At 50.4% G+C, this 13,795-nt stretch overlaps 1 pseudogene; it reads left to right on the top strand.

Moving 5' to 3' along the window:
* The first annotated feature begins 1,565 nt into the window (after nt 1–1,565).
* Nucleotides 1,566–13,204, top strand: LOC144275264 (zinc finger protein RFP-like; annotated as a pseudogene).
* Nucleotides 13,205–13,795: the final 591 nt, after the last annotated feature.

Here is a 13,795-nt window from a genome sequence, read left to right as displayed (position 1 = left end):
TCAGTGCTCACTTCAACAAAGGTCAGTTTCTTGCTCTTCTAGCTCTCGTGCCCCACCCCCCAACCTCAAGATTTTTGATTACATGCTGCCAGCCATACTGCCTTGGCAGTGATCAGTTCCTGTTTTCAGGCCTGGCTTCTCCAGCAAAGGCTCGAAGGACCTAAACATAAAAATGAACATTCTAATTTGTCTCTTTAGTTCATCCTTGACTCCGGGGGGGGGGGGGCGGGGGGCTGTGCTCATTTGTTGCTTGGGCCCACAGCCTGTCCCCATGTGCATTCCCACACCTTGCCGTCTTTGTCTATTTCCTTTTCTGTTAACTGTGCTAAATTAGGGGGCTTTCCATGGGTAGTGGATAGAGATTTAAGGTCTGAATTCTCAGTGGCACAGTCCCGCCATTCCCAAACCTTTAAAAATCATGAGTCAGGACCCCCAGAATTACGTGATTGCCTTTTATGAGACATAAAAATAATAATAAATGTTGAGTTCTTTCTATTTGCATTCTGGTTTCTCAGACCTTTAGGCTTCACTCGGATCACATTTTTAAGTTTTTCTCTGCAACCAAGAGAGCTAGAAACTTCCTTTGTTTAGGAAATGAAAGCCAAGAGTCTCACCTCATCACATACTTCCAGGAGCTTGGGGCTTTAACAAACACACCAAATATCATAAGACTTATTATAAAATCATGAGTGTTGGTGACACTGTGGCCCCTTTACACTGAGCCAGAGCAGCGTTAGTGTAAATGAGAATCAGGCCTTTGAAACATTGATTCCAGCTAAACCAAGTTTTTGGCCAGTGGATTTAATATGACTAGACTTGGAAGGATTAGATTATAGCAGCAGATGTCTGTAATCACTGATTTCACTTTGCACACACAAACTGATGAAAAAAATTTCCATTGATGATCATTTAAATTTACAAATAGGGACAGTAAGAAAAACGCTGCATGAGAACTTATTAGAGTTTGATTTAAGGATGTTTACTTAGTATATTTTGACATGCGATGCTGACAATTTGTGTTTTAATGGTTACAAAGTTTTCACTTGTTGAATCTCAGTATCTACTGTCATTAAATAATTATTGCATGACCAAAATATTGTCTGACCCCCGCCCATAAATTCCCACAAATGTGAACATTTAAATTGATAAAAACTGTGCAACTGTGAAAGTTGAAATAGATAAATATAAAAAAATACTTAAAAATAAATTGTATCTGTCAAAATGATATATTAAATCAAATGAATTCTGCCCAAGCCTAAATATCACTCCTTAGTTCTGCAAGCTCGTCAGGACAGGTGGATGGATTCTGATGTCCATGTGAAGCCCCAGTGACCCTCCACACCAGCACAGGGGGCTGATTGCAGGACCAGAGTCCTAGACGGGGGTACATTTTTCATGAAAGGCTCCAGGGCCGTAGTGTTACCAGTTGGGAGTTGGCTCTTTCCAATTCAGCAAATAGAGTGAATCAGTTCCAGGAAAGGAAACACCTCCTTGCTGCTGCAGGCGGGGCATTGTGTGAACTCAGGAAATTGAAACTTACCCCTGTACTCTGCCCAGAGGGAGCCATGGCTGCAGAGAACCCCATGGAAAGTCTCCAGGAGGAAGCGACATGTCCCATCTGTCTGGAGTATTTCACACACCCTGTCACTCTGGAGTGTGGACACAATTTCTGCCGAGCCTGCATCAGCCAGTGCTGGGTGGGATCCAACACAGCCGCCTCCTGCCCTCAGTGCAGAGAAACTGTGCAACAGAGAAACCTCAGGCCCAACAGGCAGCTGGCAAATGTCCTAGAAATTGCCAAACGGCTGAGTTTACAGGCAGCAAAAGGAGCAGGAGGGCACAGGGTGTGTGAGAGACACCAGGAGGCTCTGAAACTGTTCTGTGAAGAGGATCAAACCCCCATCTGTGTGATCTGCAGAGAGTCCCGGGCTCACAGAGCTCACAGGGTGGTTCCCATAGAGGAGGCTGCCCAGGAGTACAAGGTAGGGAATTGCTGTCCAGTTTAATGGGTAATAACTTTGGATTTTAATTACAGGCTAATTTCACTGAAAGTTACCTGGCACAGGTGTGGCACATCATTCAACTCTGTAAAGCCGTCATTGTACGGGAGATGCTATAACAAAATAAATGACCAGCTAGAATGGGAAGAAAGGCAAAAAATGAAGTCTTTAAAGATATCTGATTTGGGAAACTTTTCTCTAAGATTTTCAATTCTTTTCAAAACTACCTTCCACTGTTAATTGAAGCTGTTAATTGATCAGTGAGGTTTAAATCACAAGAGCTGCAGGCCAGTCTATGTGAGTGTTATCTTCAGCCTGGAAAAGGGAAGTTACAAGCTGTTGTTACAGATGTGTTTAATAGAATTTATTATTATTATCTTTATTTGCATCACAGTAGCGCTAATAGACCACAAATGAGATCTGGGCCCTGCACAAAACACAGTGAGGGACAATCCCTGTCCTGAGCAGTTTACAGTCTAAGTAAGTAAGACAAACAAAGGGTGTTAAGGGAAACTGAGGCACAAAGAGAGGCAGTGAGTTGCCCAGGGTCACCCGGCATGTCAGTGGCCAAGCTCGGCATAGAACCCAGCTCTCCCCTGTCTCAGTCCATGGCCCGAACCAGTAGGCCATGCTGCCACCTCAGCATCAGCCCCCTGTGAAGAAATTTGTCCATCAGGAGGGAAAGATTCCTCGATAAAGGTCCCAGGCCCAGCAGGGAGATGGGGTTTCTCACTGGGATTCTGAACTCCTGTGTTGCTCCATCAGGGGTTAAACTCCAATGCCAGCCTGTACTAGAGGAGATCACTGTGCTAAACACTGGCTGGACCCCAAACACCTTGAGTCCACCCACAAAAGGGCTCCAGATAGTGCAGGGCTGTGCCAAATACCATGGGGATTAGACTGGATTGTAGCAAATAACTCCTTGGCGGTGATGACCTGTGTCAATCTGAACTGTACTAGTGTGTATGTGGGCAAGGACCAGCCAAAGGGGTTCCATTAGCCCCACCTGCAGCCTTTGGAAATCTCCCAGAATCCACTGCTTCTGGGACCTTTACCAGGGAATGGGATAGGGAGGTACCTACCCAGAAGACATGGCCTCTGAAAAGGTTTAGGACAGCACTCGGGCAATCCCCAGCTGTTCTTCAGACAAATCAGCATTTCTCATTAGGGTGGCCAGAGATACACCCCCAGAATACGGGACGTCCCCACGCCTGCCTGCATGGGCCCATCCTGCCTTTGTCACTCTGCATGGAGGTGCCCCCCGCTGGTGTCCTTCATGCGTCCTCAGTTTCCTCCCAGGGCCGGATTTCCCATTAGCACAGTAGGCATGCCTAGAGGCACGAGCATTCTAGGGGCACCTAAAATTTCAAATGTTGCTGCTTCCGGGTCCCAGAAGGGGGTGGGGCTAGCTGAGGGGGAGACGGCCCCACGCAACCCTGCTGGAGGGCTCCTCGCTCAGCCCTGCAGACACCTCCCATTAGGGCCGGTGAGTGGGGGCAGGGCACAGGAGAGTTGGGTGTCTGGGAGGGTTTGTGGAGTGGCTCTGTGCAGTGAGGGGGTGGGGAGGGCTAGGCAGTGAGGGGCAATGGGGGAGTCGGTGGGGGGCACTGGGAAGTCGTAGAGGGGCTGTGCAGGGGGCACTGGGGTGCCTAAACATTAAAAGTGGTGGTACCCCTACTTCCCACGGGGGTCAGGAGCTCCGAGCCGCTGCAGGCGGTGGGGTACTCTGCAGCTTCCAGATGCCACAGGCAGCAGGGGACCCTAGAGCTCCGAGTCCCCGCAGGCAGTGGAAGGGAGCTCGGACACAAGGCCCCACAACTGCCCAGCTACTGGGGGCAGTGTGGGGACCCTGCCAGGAGCACGCAAGCTGTAAATCCAGCTCTGTTTCCTCCTCTCTCTCATTTTCACCGGACAAAGCCACGTCCAGTGCTAAGTCCCTATGGACAGGGATAGTGCTCCACCAAACTGGGACTGCACAGCTTCAAACCAGACGAATGGCCTCCCGATGTCTCATAGGGTTTGCCCTGGGGTTTAGACCAGCTCTGCCCAACCAGTGCAATCCCCAGGTCTTCAGGGCTGAAATCCCAGCCCATATTTAAACCCTGGTGGCTTCTGGGATTTGTATCACTTTGTTCATTAAGCCTTCTCGAACACAGGTTTATTGATCCATCCCCAAGTGACTCCAGAGTCCTGTTATGCGCTACGCTACTAATCTATTCATAAATACCAAAAAAGCTTGGTTACAAATGAGATCTCTCTCTAATTAAAAAAAAATTGAACCTGAATTGCTAACAAGTCTGAATACGACACACTCCCAGTCTCCAATGAGAAGGTTTCATCTCCTTGGTGGTCCTGATGTCACAAAGTGATTAGAACCAACCAATCTGAGGGTTTGGATGGAAAAACACCCAGCTCCACACCCTTCTCAACCCTCCAAATAAAACCTCCCAAATCATTTCTGTTTCTTCAGGAAAAAATCCAGGCCCAATTGAAGGCTCTGAGGGAACAGCGAGAAAAGCTGCTGGCATTGAAAGTGACTGGAAAGGGGAAAAGCCGGGAGTATCTGGTAGGTGCCTGTTATTAACCAGCAGGACTGGCAGTGGGAGGTCTGTTTGGAGGCAGATTCCTCTTTGGCCCTGATGAACATTGACGTGTGTGTGCTTCCCTATGATCGTGGATTCCTGGGTTAGACTCATGTGTAGACAAGCCCTAAGCTTCCATTTCAGTTAATGAGTGAATGTCTAGCCCTTGTGGCTTTCATAGAAATCCCCACAAGTGAACTGAATGTCACATATGAAGTGCTGTCCACTGTGTCTGGTGATTGCTTGGCATTGTTAAAATGTTTGTTTAACTCCCCTGGCATGTCTGTCAGTGTAGTGCTGAGTCCTGCCACCTGCTGCTGTGGGTCGGAGTTCTCAGAGACCGTGAATAACAGAATATGCTAACGTGACAGACATGGAAACATCCCTTTCAGAGGTACGGGGCCAAAGGGGAAGGTGTGAGAGAATCCTCTGCCTAGTACCCATAGGGTAGAGTCAAATGTCAGAAATCTTAGGATTTTCAACAAAGTTCTCCCTCCCGCACACTCAGCTCTCCATGAAAGGGCCCCAGGCTCCATCCATGTCCCTGACTAGCCCTTTCCCTATTTTTATACAGAAACAAACACAAACCGAGAGGCAGAAGATTGTGTCTGAATTTCAGCAACTGCGGTGGTTCCTGGAGGAACAAGAGCGACTCCTGTTGTCCCAGCTGGAGTAGTTGGACAAGGAGATTGTGAGGATACAAAATGAAAATTTCAGTAAATGCTCAGAAGAGATTTCCCGCCTCAGTGAGCTGATCAGTGAGATGGAGGGGAAGTGTCAGAAGCCAGCGAGTGAATTCCTGCCTGTGAGACTGAGTGAGAAACAGAGATGCCGACTCTGTGGCTCCATGGCTGGAGCACCCATGTAAAAAAATTAGCAGGTGCTTAGCACCCACCGGCAGCCAGCTCCCCTCCCTCCCAGTGCCTCCTGTCTGCCACAATCAGCTGTTCCGCAGTGTGCAGAAGGTGCTGGGAGGGAGGAGGAGGATCGGGAATAGGGTGTGCTTGGGGGAGGGCGCAGAAAGAGGCGGGGAAGAGGCAGGGTGGGGGCAGAGTGGGAGCAGGAAGAGGAGGGGCAGGGGTGTGGCATTGGGGGAAGGGGTGGAGTGGGGGCAGGGTCTGGGGTTGAGCACCCCCAGGGACAATTGGAAGCTGGCGCCTCTGGTTAGAAACATCCCAGAACCCCACACGGGGAAGGGCGGGCTTCTGAATCGTAAGAACTAGAGTCCAGCAGTTGGAAACCTCAGTGTAACTTGGCGTGTGCATTCCTGTTCTTTGGAGCATTACAGACACATTGATCGGGGGGGGGGGGATAGCTCAGTGGTTTGAGCATTGGCCTGCTAAACCCAGGGCTGTGAGTTCAATCCTTGAGGGGGCCATTTAGGGATCTGGGGCAAAAATTGGGGATTGGTCCTACTTTGAGCTGGGGGTTGGACTAGATGACCTCCTGAGGTCCCTTCCAATCCATGGCCTGGGGTCAGGGCAGGGCCTCTCTTCCCCATATTTGAAGAATCCCTTCCCTGGGATCCCCTGTGTGTGCGTGTCACATGGGACTGAAATTCCCTCTCTCTCTCTCTCCTATAGGATGTCAGAAGCATCTTGAGCAGGTACGTGGCTCTCTCTCCCTCCCCCTCACATTTCACAACACTGGGAAAGAGCTTGGTGGTGATGTTAGTGTGACTTTCTATACCTCGGGGGAGCACTCTGTAACCCCAGAGTCCTCATTTACATATAATTGTGATATTGCACATAAAGCATGCCACGTGAGGTATCACGGGAAAGGTTATGATCTGCTGAAACCCATTGTGCCATCTAAATGTGTATATCATCAATACATATGAAGTTATGAGAATGTGTTGTATGCTTGTCACTAAAATATGCTGTGGGTTCAGGAGGCACCCAGATACTAGCTATCCAGAGAAAATGACAAGGGAGGTAACCAACACCTGGGTATGTACTGAACAGACACCACTAGACATTATCCAGCAAGAGAGCTACAATGCGATGACTCACTTGCATAAGGCCACACCAGGGCAATTGCTCAGCCTTGCCTGTGGACTCAGCAATGCCCACCAGAGGCATGCCTGGACTTGTGTTCTCCAAGCACATGGGCTAAGGGTGTAAAAGAGAACACAGGGAGCCCATGCTTGGCCTTTCTCCTGCCTCCACCTATGCTGCAAGCAACCAAGACATTGAGAAGGCTTAAGACTCCAACAGAGCAGGCTGGCCCAGATTTTAAGGGTGAAATCTGTGCACTATGAATTCCAATATCCAGTGGGGTGAGAAAAAATGCTTAATCTAGATGTTGCCCAGTCTAATAGTGTTGAGAGTTTAGACTGCGTGCTTATATTTTATTGTATTTTGGTAACTAACTCTTTTTTTGTCTATCACTTATAGTCACTTAAAATCTATCTTTTGTAGTCAATAAACTTCTTTTACTGGTTATCTTTACCAGTGAGTTTGTATGAAGTGTGTGGTAAATCTGCTTAGGTTTTGCAAAGGCTGGTATATATCCGCTTTCCCTTGATGAAGTGGTGAACCAAATAATAAAATAGACGGTATAGTCCTGAGGTACAGTGCTGGGTGCTGGAATCTGGGATGTGGGGTGGGGGAATTTGGCTGGTGCTTTTCTCTGTGTGATTTGTGAGTGGCTCTGGGAGCATTCAGGCAATCTAGCTGGGTGTGGAGCTCCGCATGCTGCTGTGCTGAGTGATAACAACGCCTGGAGGGGCTTGCTGCTTGTCACGAGCAAGGCATTGTGAGAGACAGCCCAGGCTGGAGAGAATTAAGGGGGTGCAGCAGTCTCACAGTCCCAGGCTGTACCCCGGGGAGCCCATCACAGTTATTACCACATCTCCCCAGGGCTCTACAACAGAATGTGTGGTGAAGGTCACATGTTGGATACAAACCTCTCTGATCAGCTTCATCCTGAGGTTCTCACCTTTGTAAAGAAGACTCTGGAATTATCCATTCAGTGGGGAAGACTGACCTCAAGTATTTCCTAGAGGCTGCCTCAGGATTGTGGGGATGGAATATGGACCTGTCACTGCTGGGGCCCTGGTCACCATTCAGCCCAGGGCAGCAGTGCTCAAGAGTCTTCCCCACCTGAGAACTGTTTGGAGACCTGTGTGGAATGAACTGGGGAGTGGGGAGTTGGTGTCTCAGTCTAGTTCCTAGTGGGCAGATTTCTACAGCACTTTACCTGGGAACTTGCTGTCCCTCAGAGCATGGAGGCCATGGAGTGAATTGGCCATAGAGACTCAATTCCCCTTTTATCCTCAGAGCAGGTCTCTCCAGGCCAGAGTTGAAGAAGATTAATGGGTCCTTGGAGGGGAATGTTGCACCTGTTCTGAGGCTGGGAGAAGTAAAGGAATTCTAACTCCAGGCCCATTAGAGTGGCGACTCACCAGCAAGAATTTATAATAAGTCACGAAATGAAATATAATCATGTGAAATTTTCTCTCCAGGTGTGAGAAGGGGAAGTTCCAGCAGCCGGAGGAGATTTCTCCTGACCTGGAAGAGCGAGTCAGTGGTTTCTCCCAGAAAACTATTGCGCTATCGGAGGCTCTAAGAAAGTTCAAAGGTACCTAGAAGGGATCTAGGATGGGAAACTGGGATCAGTGTCTGAGACTGTTGGAGGCGAATGGCACTGGTCTATTGGTTCATAATTAGATTATGCACCTATTTAATTGTTGGGTGAGAATGCCACACACTTGGGGTGCAAGTCACTCAGGTTGATTAATTCAACCCCTTATTTGTTCCAAAAGCATGTCTTGCCATCACAATTACTATTCAAGTAAGAAATGACAAACATACTGAAAGAAATACTGCCCAGTTACCTTCTTCAGGGGCATAGGCAGGTCATGATACATTTCTCCTATGATGCTCCGTCTGCCCTTTACAATGTCTTACGTGTTACACGCATCCAAATTATATATTTATTAGTTCTTTTCCAATCACCTTTGTATGTTATTAATAGTATCTTGTATAACTCATACACTAAACATGCATGAACTTTCTAATTGGCAGGGCTTTTGCTCTCCAAGCGATTTTCAAGTTACTCTCTTTTCTGATTCGTTCATTATCACTCAGTACTCAGTGATCTGCACAGGTCACTTTGACCCTTTTCTCCACATGGGGGTTTTTGGACTTTGCTAGCTGCTCCTTGGCAGTATGTTTTGGTGCCTGTTGTCTTTAAGCACCTTGTGCGGTCAAAACATCTCTTTGTCTCACTAAGTAACTTATGAACACATCACTTAATAACAAGGTCACTTAAGGCAACATTTCCCTTATGTCAAGCAAACGACTCACCAGGCCAAAGCCAAGTCAGTCAGTATAAATGCACAATCTCCGTCTGTCCAAACTTATGCATAAGAAATGGCCCTTGATACCAATTCTCAATACTTAAGCTAATAACTAGTGGAAAGCAGATACTTTGAGCAGATGTAGCAGAGCCCCAGGCATCAGGATGTCTCACAATAATTTCATGACTTACCAAAGGTCACAGCATTAAAGCTCACAATCACAAAATGGCCGAATTTGGGGCACCTGAGTGACTGTCTCCCAATTAGAGAGCTGCAGGGCAGGTGCTCCAGAGCTGTGTAGCATCCACAGCTGCAGGGGGAGTCAGTGGGAGCTGCAGGTGCCCAACCCCTCTGAGAACCAGGCCCCTAAAGGTCGGCACCCAAAATCTAGAACCTAAATAAAAGGCTACTTGTTAAATCTGGAACCAGCCCATCACTGGGCTCTGGTCTCATATGGCAGCTAGTCTGGGTACATGGGCTGCAGGGAGGGAGAAAGCCCCTCCCCCACGGTGAGGGATCCCTCCAGCACAGCAGCCTCTTGTGCCTCCTCCCCAGCAGCTGCAGGCAGAAGGCGGGTTCCTGAGAGGGCTGGGAATGGGGTGGGGGTGGTGCGGGCAGGTGGAAGAGGGAGGGGGTGGACCAGGGACAGAGGGACATGGGCCATGTAAAGCTGGGCCTCTGGCACTCTGCACACTGGGCAAGACACACGGGGCCCATTGTCAGAGGGAGGTAGCTCTGGCTGGCTTCAGAACTTCCTCAGCCTGCACCAAGGTCTGCACCGGCCCCTGGAGCCACTGAATAGCGGAGTCACAAATGGCCTCTCCCCTCTCTCCTTTTGCTGGTACAGGGGTGAATCTGGCTCATGGAGTCAACCTTCTCCCTGCCTCAATGTTCACATGGATAAAATGATTTTATTATGATGCATATTTCTGCCTATGGAGGACGAGGGCCCCATGGTGCTGCTCTTTGTAGAGACGCTGAATAAACAGACCCAACAGCTCACAAATAGAGCCAGGATTTCACAAACTCTGAACATCCCATTAGTGTCAAAGGGACCAAAGTGGGCAAAGTTACTTTTATGTCAAAGTCTTTGTATGATCTGGGTGCAGGTTACAATAAAAGGCAAGAAGTGAATGAGAGAAAGCAACTGGAGTCTGAACGGGGGGCGGGGGGGGGGGGTGATGAGGAGGGAAAAGTAAATCACATTTACAGATTTTGTATCCTGGGATGGTTGTGAGGCTTCATGGATGTTGGCTCCATTGCTGGGAGATGCCTGAAGAGAGAGGAAATAGAAGGTTTCTGACCTTTTTATATTAATTACCTGAGTGTTTCTCTGTCATGATGAAAACACAGGTCTACGAGTTGAGAGTGGGGATGCTGTTATAATATGAAAGCCTGAAATCTCACCTCTCTTATCCTTTCCCCTCCAGACACTCTGCTGTCTGCACTGGAGACAAAAAGAGGGAAATACCTACAAGCACACAGACAGGGTGAGTTAGCAGGTGGAGATTGTCTTTAACTTAAGAGAAAATTCCAGTGAAAACATCTTCATGAGATGGTAGCTAAAGTCATCAACCAAACCAACAGCAACCATGACACACACAGCCCTAAAAGGTTTCAGAATAACAGCCGTGCCACAAGTACTCCTTTTCTTCTTACAGACCTAAAAATAACACATTAAACAGTGAGGCGATCCAGGGGCCAGGCCATACCACTTTTAGAAGTGGGATGGTCAGGCCCCCCTACTTTTTAACATGGGCATAGTTTGGGAGCAGGCAGTGGCGGATTTAGAGTTAGTGGGTCCCTGTGTGCAGCTTTATTTTTGCCCCCACCCCTCCCCCCTCGGGACCCAGCCAAGAAAAAGATCATTCTCTCTTATCTCCCCCCTGTTTTTCATTCTTTTTTTCTTCATCCTCCTCCTATATTATAAGTAATAGGAAGTAAAGGAAAATAAAGTGAGGTACCTTGATTGGGGCAGCGGTTGGGGTGCAGGAGGGGGTGCGGAGGTCAGGCTCTGGGAGGGAGTTTGAGGGCTGGGTGTGAGCTCTGGGTTGGGGCAGGGAGTTGGGGTGTGGGAGGGGGTGAGGGGTGCAGGCTCTGGGAGGAAGTTTGGGTGCGAGCTCTGGGCTGGGGTGCGGGAGGGGGGCAGGGAGGCTTCGCTTATCTCAGGCGGCACGGTTCCAAAAGCGACTGGCACACCCCTCTGGCAGCGGCTCCTTGGCGGGGGGGCCTTGGGCCGTCCACCCGCCCTGGGTGGCGCACTCCAGGGAGCGGGGACATAGGCCAGGGACTGCTCTCAGGCCCCCTGGACCTCGGCCCAGGGCAGGTGGAGGGTCAGGGGCTCTCCACAGAGGCCCAGGCTCCCAACCTGGCCTGGGGCGGGATGTCGGTGGGGCGGGGCCAAGGAGGGGGTGGGGCCACAGGCTGCAGGACCTGTTACCCCCCACCTCCAATTCTACCAAGGTTCAGGAACTCCTGGGGAGATCCCAAGCTGACATCACACAAAAAATCCTGACATCAAGGTTAGTGCTGAGTTCATGTCCACGCTGATGAACAGAAACACTCTCACTGAGCAGCACCCGGACAGAGCTCTCTGCCCTGAGGCTGACACATCCCTCTGCTTTACTCCAGTGCAGGCGGTCTCCCTATCGCTCTTCTCCAACATCCTGCCTTTCCTCTGGGCAGGACTGGGCTCTCCCATTAGAGCTACTCACTGCTTCCTGGATTGGGGAGGTGCTCTCCCTCTGACGCTGCCAGCTCCTCCCTTCTCTCTGGGCTGGGGATGGGGCTACCCCACCTAATGCCACCTCCTACTCACTGGTGTTAAGCAGCTCTTCCCCATGCTGCATCGTCCTCTCGTGGGAGTGGAGGCTGCGTTAGGAGAAGGAGCTTCCCTCTCAGGTTTAAAGCTGGTACCTGCCTCTTCTGCTCCTTTCTCAATCAAAGCTTCTGACATCTTCCTGTCTATATCTGTGCCGCTGGGAATGGAGCAGCCCCAGAATGGGAAGCTGGGAGCTGAAGCCTCTGCAATAAATGAGAAACTAGTGAAGTGGGTCCCATTACAAAGACAGGTTTCAGAGTAGCGGCCGTGTTAGTCTGTATCCGCAAAAAGAACAGGAGTACTTGTGGCACCTTAGAGACTAACAAATTTATTAGAGCATAAGCTTTCATGGGCTACAGCCCACTTCATCAGATCCATAGAAGTTCCATTCTATGCATCCGATGAAGTGGGCTGTAGCCCATGAAAGCTTATGCTCTAATAAATTTGTTAGTCTCTAAGGTGCCACAAGTACTCCTGTTCTTATTACAGAGACAGGGGAACTGCAGTGACATCTCTGCTCAGTCTCAGGTGCCCAGAACAGAGGCAGCTCCCTGGGATCCAGGACTGACCCAGCCAGAACGGTGCTGCTGGGGAGTGTGAGAAATGGTCCCAGCCTCCCCCAGGGCTGAGCTCTGCCCCTAATGCTCTGATTCTCTCTCTCTCTCCCCAGCGAATGTGACTCTGGATCCAGACACGGCTCATCCCCAACTCGTCCTGTCTGAGGATCGGAAAAGTGTGAGATGGGGAGACACACGGCAGGATCTGCCCGACAACCCTGAGAGATTTGACACTGAGCCCTGGGTGCTGGGCTGTGAGGGATTCACCTCGGGGAGACATTACTGGGAGGTGGAGGTGGAGGGTGGGCGATACTGGGCTGTGGGGGTGGCCAGAGAGACTGTGGGGAAGAAGGGACGGATCAACCATGGCCATGAGGGGGGGATCTGGGCTGTGGAGCAGTGGCTGTGTCAGTTCCGGGTTCTTACCTCCCCTGTGACCCCCCTGCCCCTGAGCTGGGCCCCCAGCAGGATCCGGGTTTGTCTGGACTGTGACCGGGGGCAGGTGACATTTATTGATGCTGGTGACGAGGCCCCGATCTTCACTTTCCCGCCGGGCTCCGTCCCTAGGGAGAGAATCCGCCCCTGCCTCCGGGTGTGGAGATCCAGGCTTAGACTGTGTCCCTGAGACACCTGGGGGCAGGGGGAATATTCCACTGGGGACCCTGAGATCAGCCTCTCTAGCCTCACACACCCTAGTCTCTATGACCCTGGAGGTTGCTTCTGGTCTCAACTCTGTGCAGCCTCTGGACTGTCAACCCATAGAGAGCATAGAGTGAGTGGGGTAGAGAAGCCAAACTTATCACTGCCCCAGGGACTGTGCAGCCTGTTTGTCACTGTCCTCTATGATCTAGGAGGACTCTGGGGATCCTGGGTCAGACAGTGCCACTGAGGGGGGAAGAGGGGTGAACAGGCCACTGGGAATGAAACAATGGGCTTTTCTAGCCACAGTCACCCTAGCCCCTGTGGCCTGGAGGACTCCCGTCTTCCCAGCCATCTGGCTTCTTAGCTCTATGACCCCTGGAAGCTCTTCCCCCGTCCCTCTGTGCAGAATCAGGGATGAGACGGGGAGGGGGAAGTACCCTGGAGCTGCAGGAGGAGCAGAGGCGCCCTGAGGGGCAGATGTGGGGGCTGCAGGGGCAGAACTGAGGGAGGGGCTGGGGGCAGAAGTGATGTGGGGTTGGGGGTAGAATTGACAGCTGGGCTGGGGACAGGCAGATGTGGGGGTGGCAGGGACACAGAATTAATTGGTGTTTGGGGAGAAGCTGGAGACTCCGCACCAGCAGGATACTAGCAGAGGGAGAGCCAGGGACTGGGGAGTGTGCATTCATCCCAATATCCAGTAGAAATGAATGGCTAGCATAGACACATCCTACACTGATAGAGAGGCAGTAGTTAGGGCAACAAAGAATTCTTCCCTTGACCTGTCTGCGTCTATATTGGGGTTAGATAGACCTAACTACATCACATTTTTCACAGCTCTGGGCAATGTAGCTAGACTGACCTAAGGTTTGGGTATGGATTAGGCCTCCGGA

This window comes from Eretmochelys imbricata, chromosome 14, assembly GCF_965152235.1.
Source record: "Eretmochelys imbricata isolate rEreImb1 chromosome 14, rEreImb1.hap1, whole genome shotgun sequence".
In the NCBI taxonomy this organism is placed as follows: Eukaryota; Metazoa; Chordata; order Testudines; family Cheloniidae; genus Eretmochelys; species Eretmochelys imbricata.
Note: the sequence above shows the minus strand (reverse complement) of the source record. Positions and strands in the feature narration are given on the sequence as shown.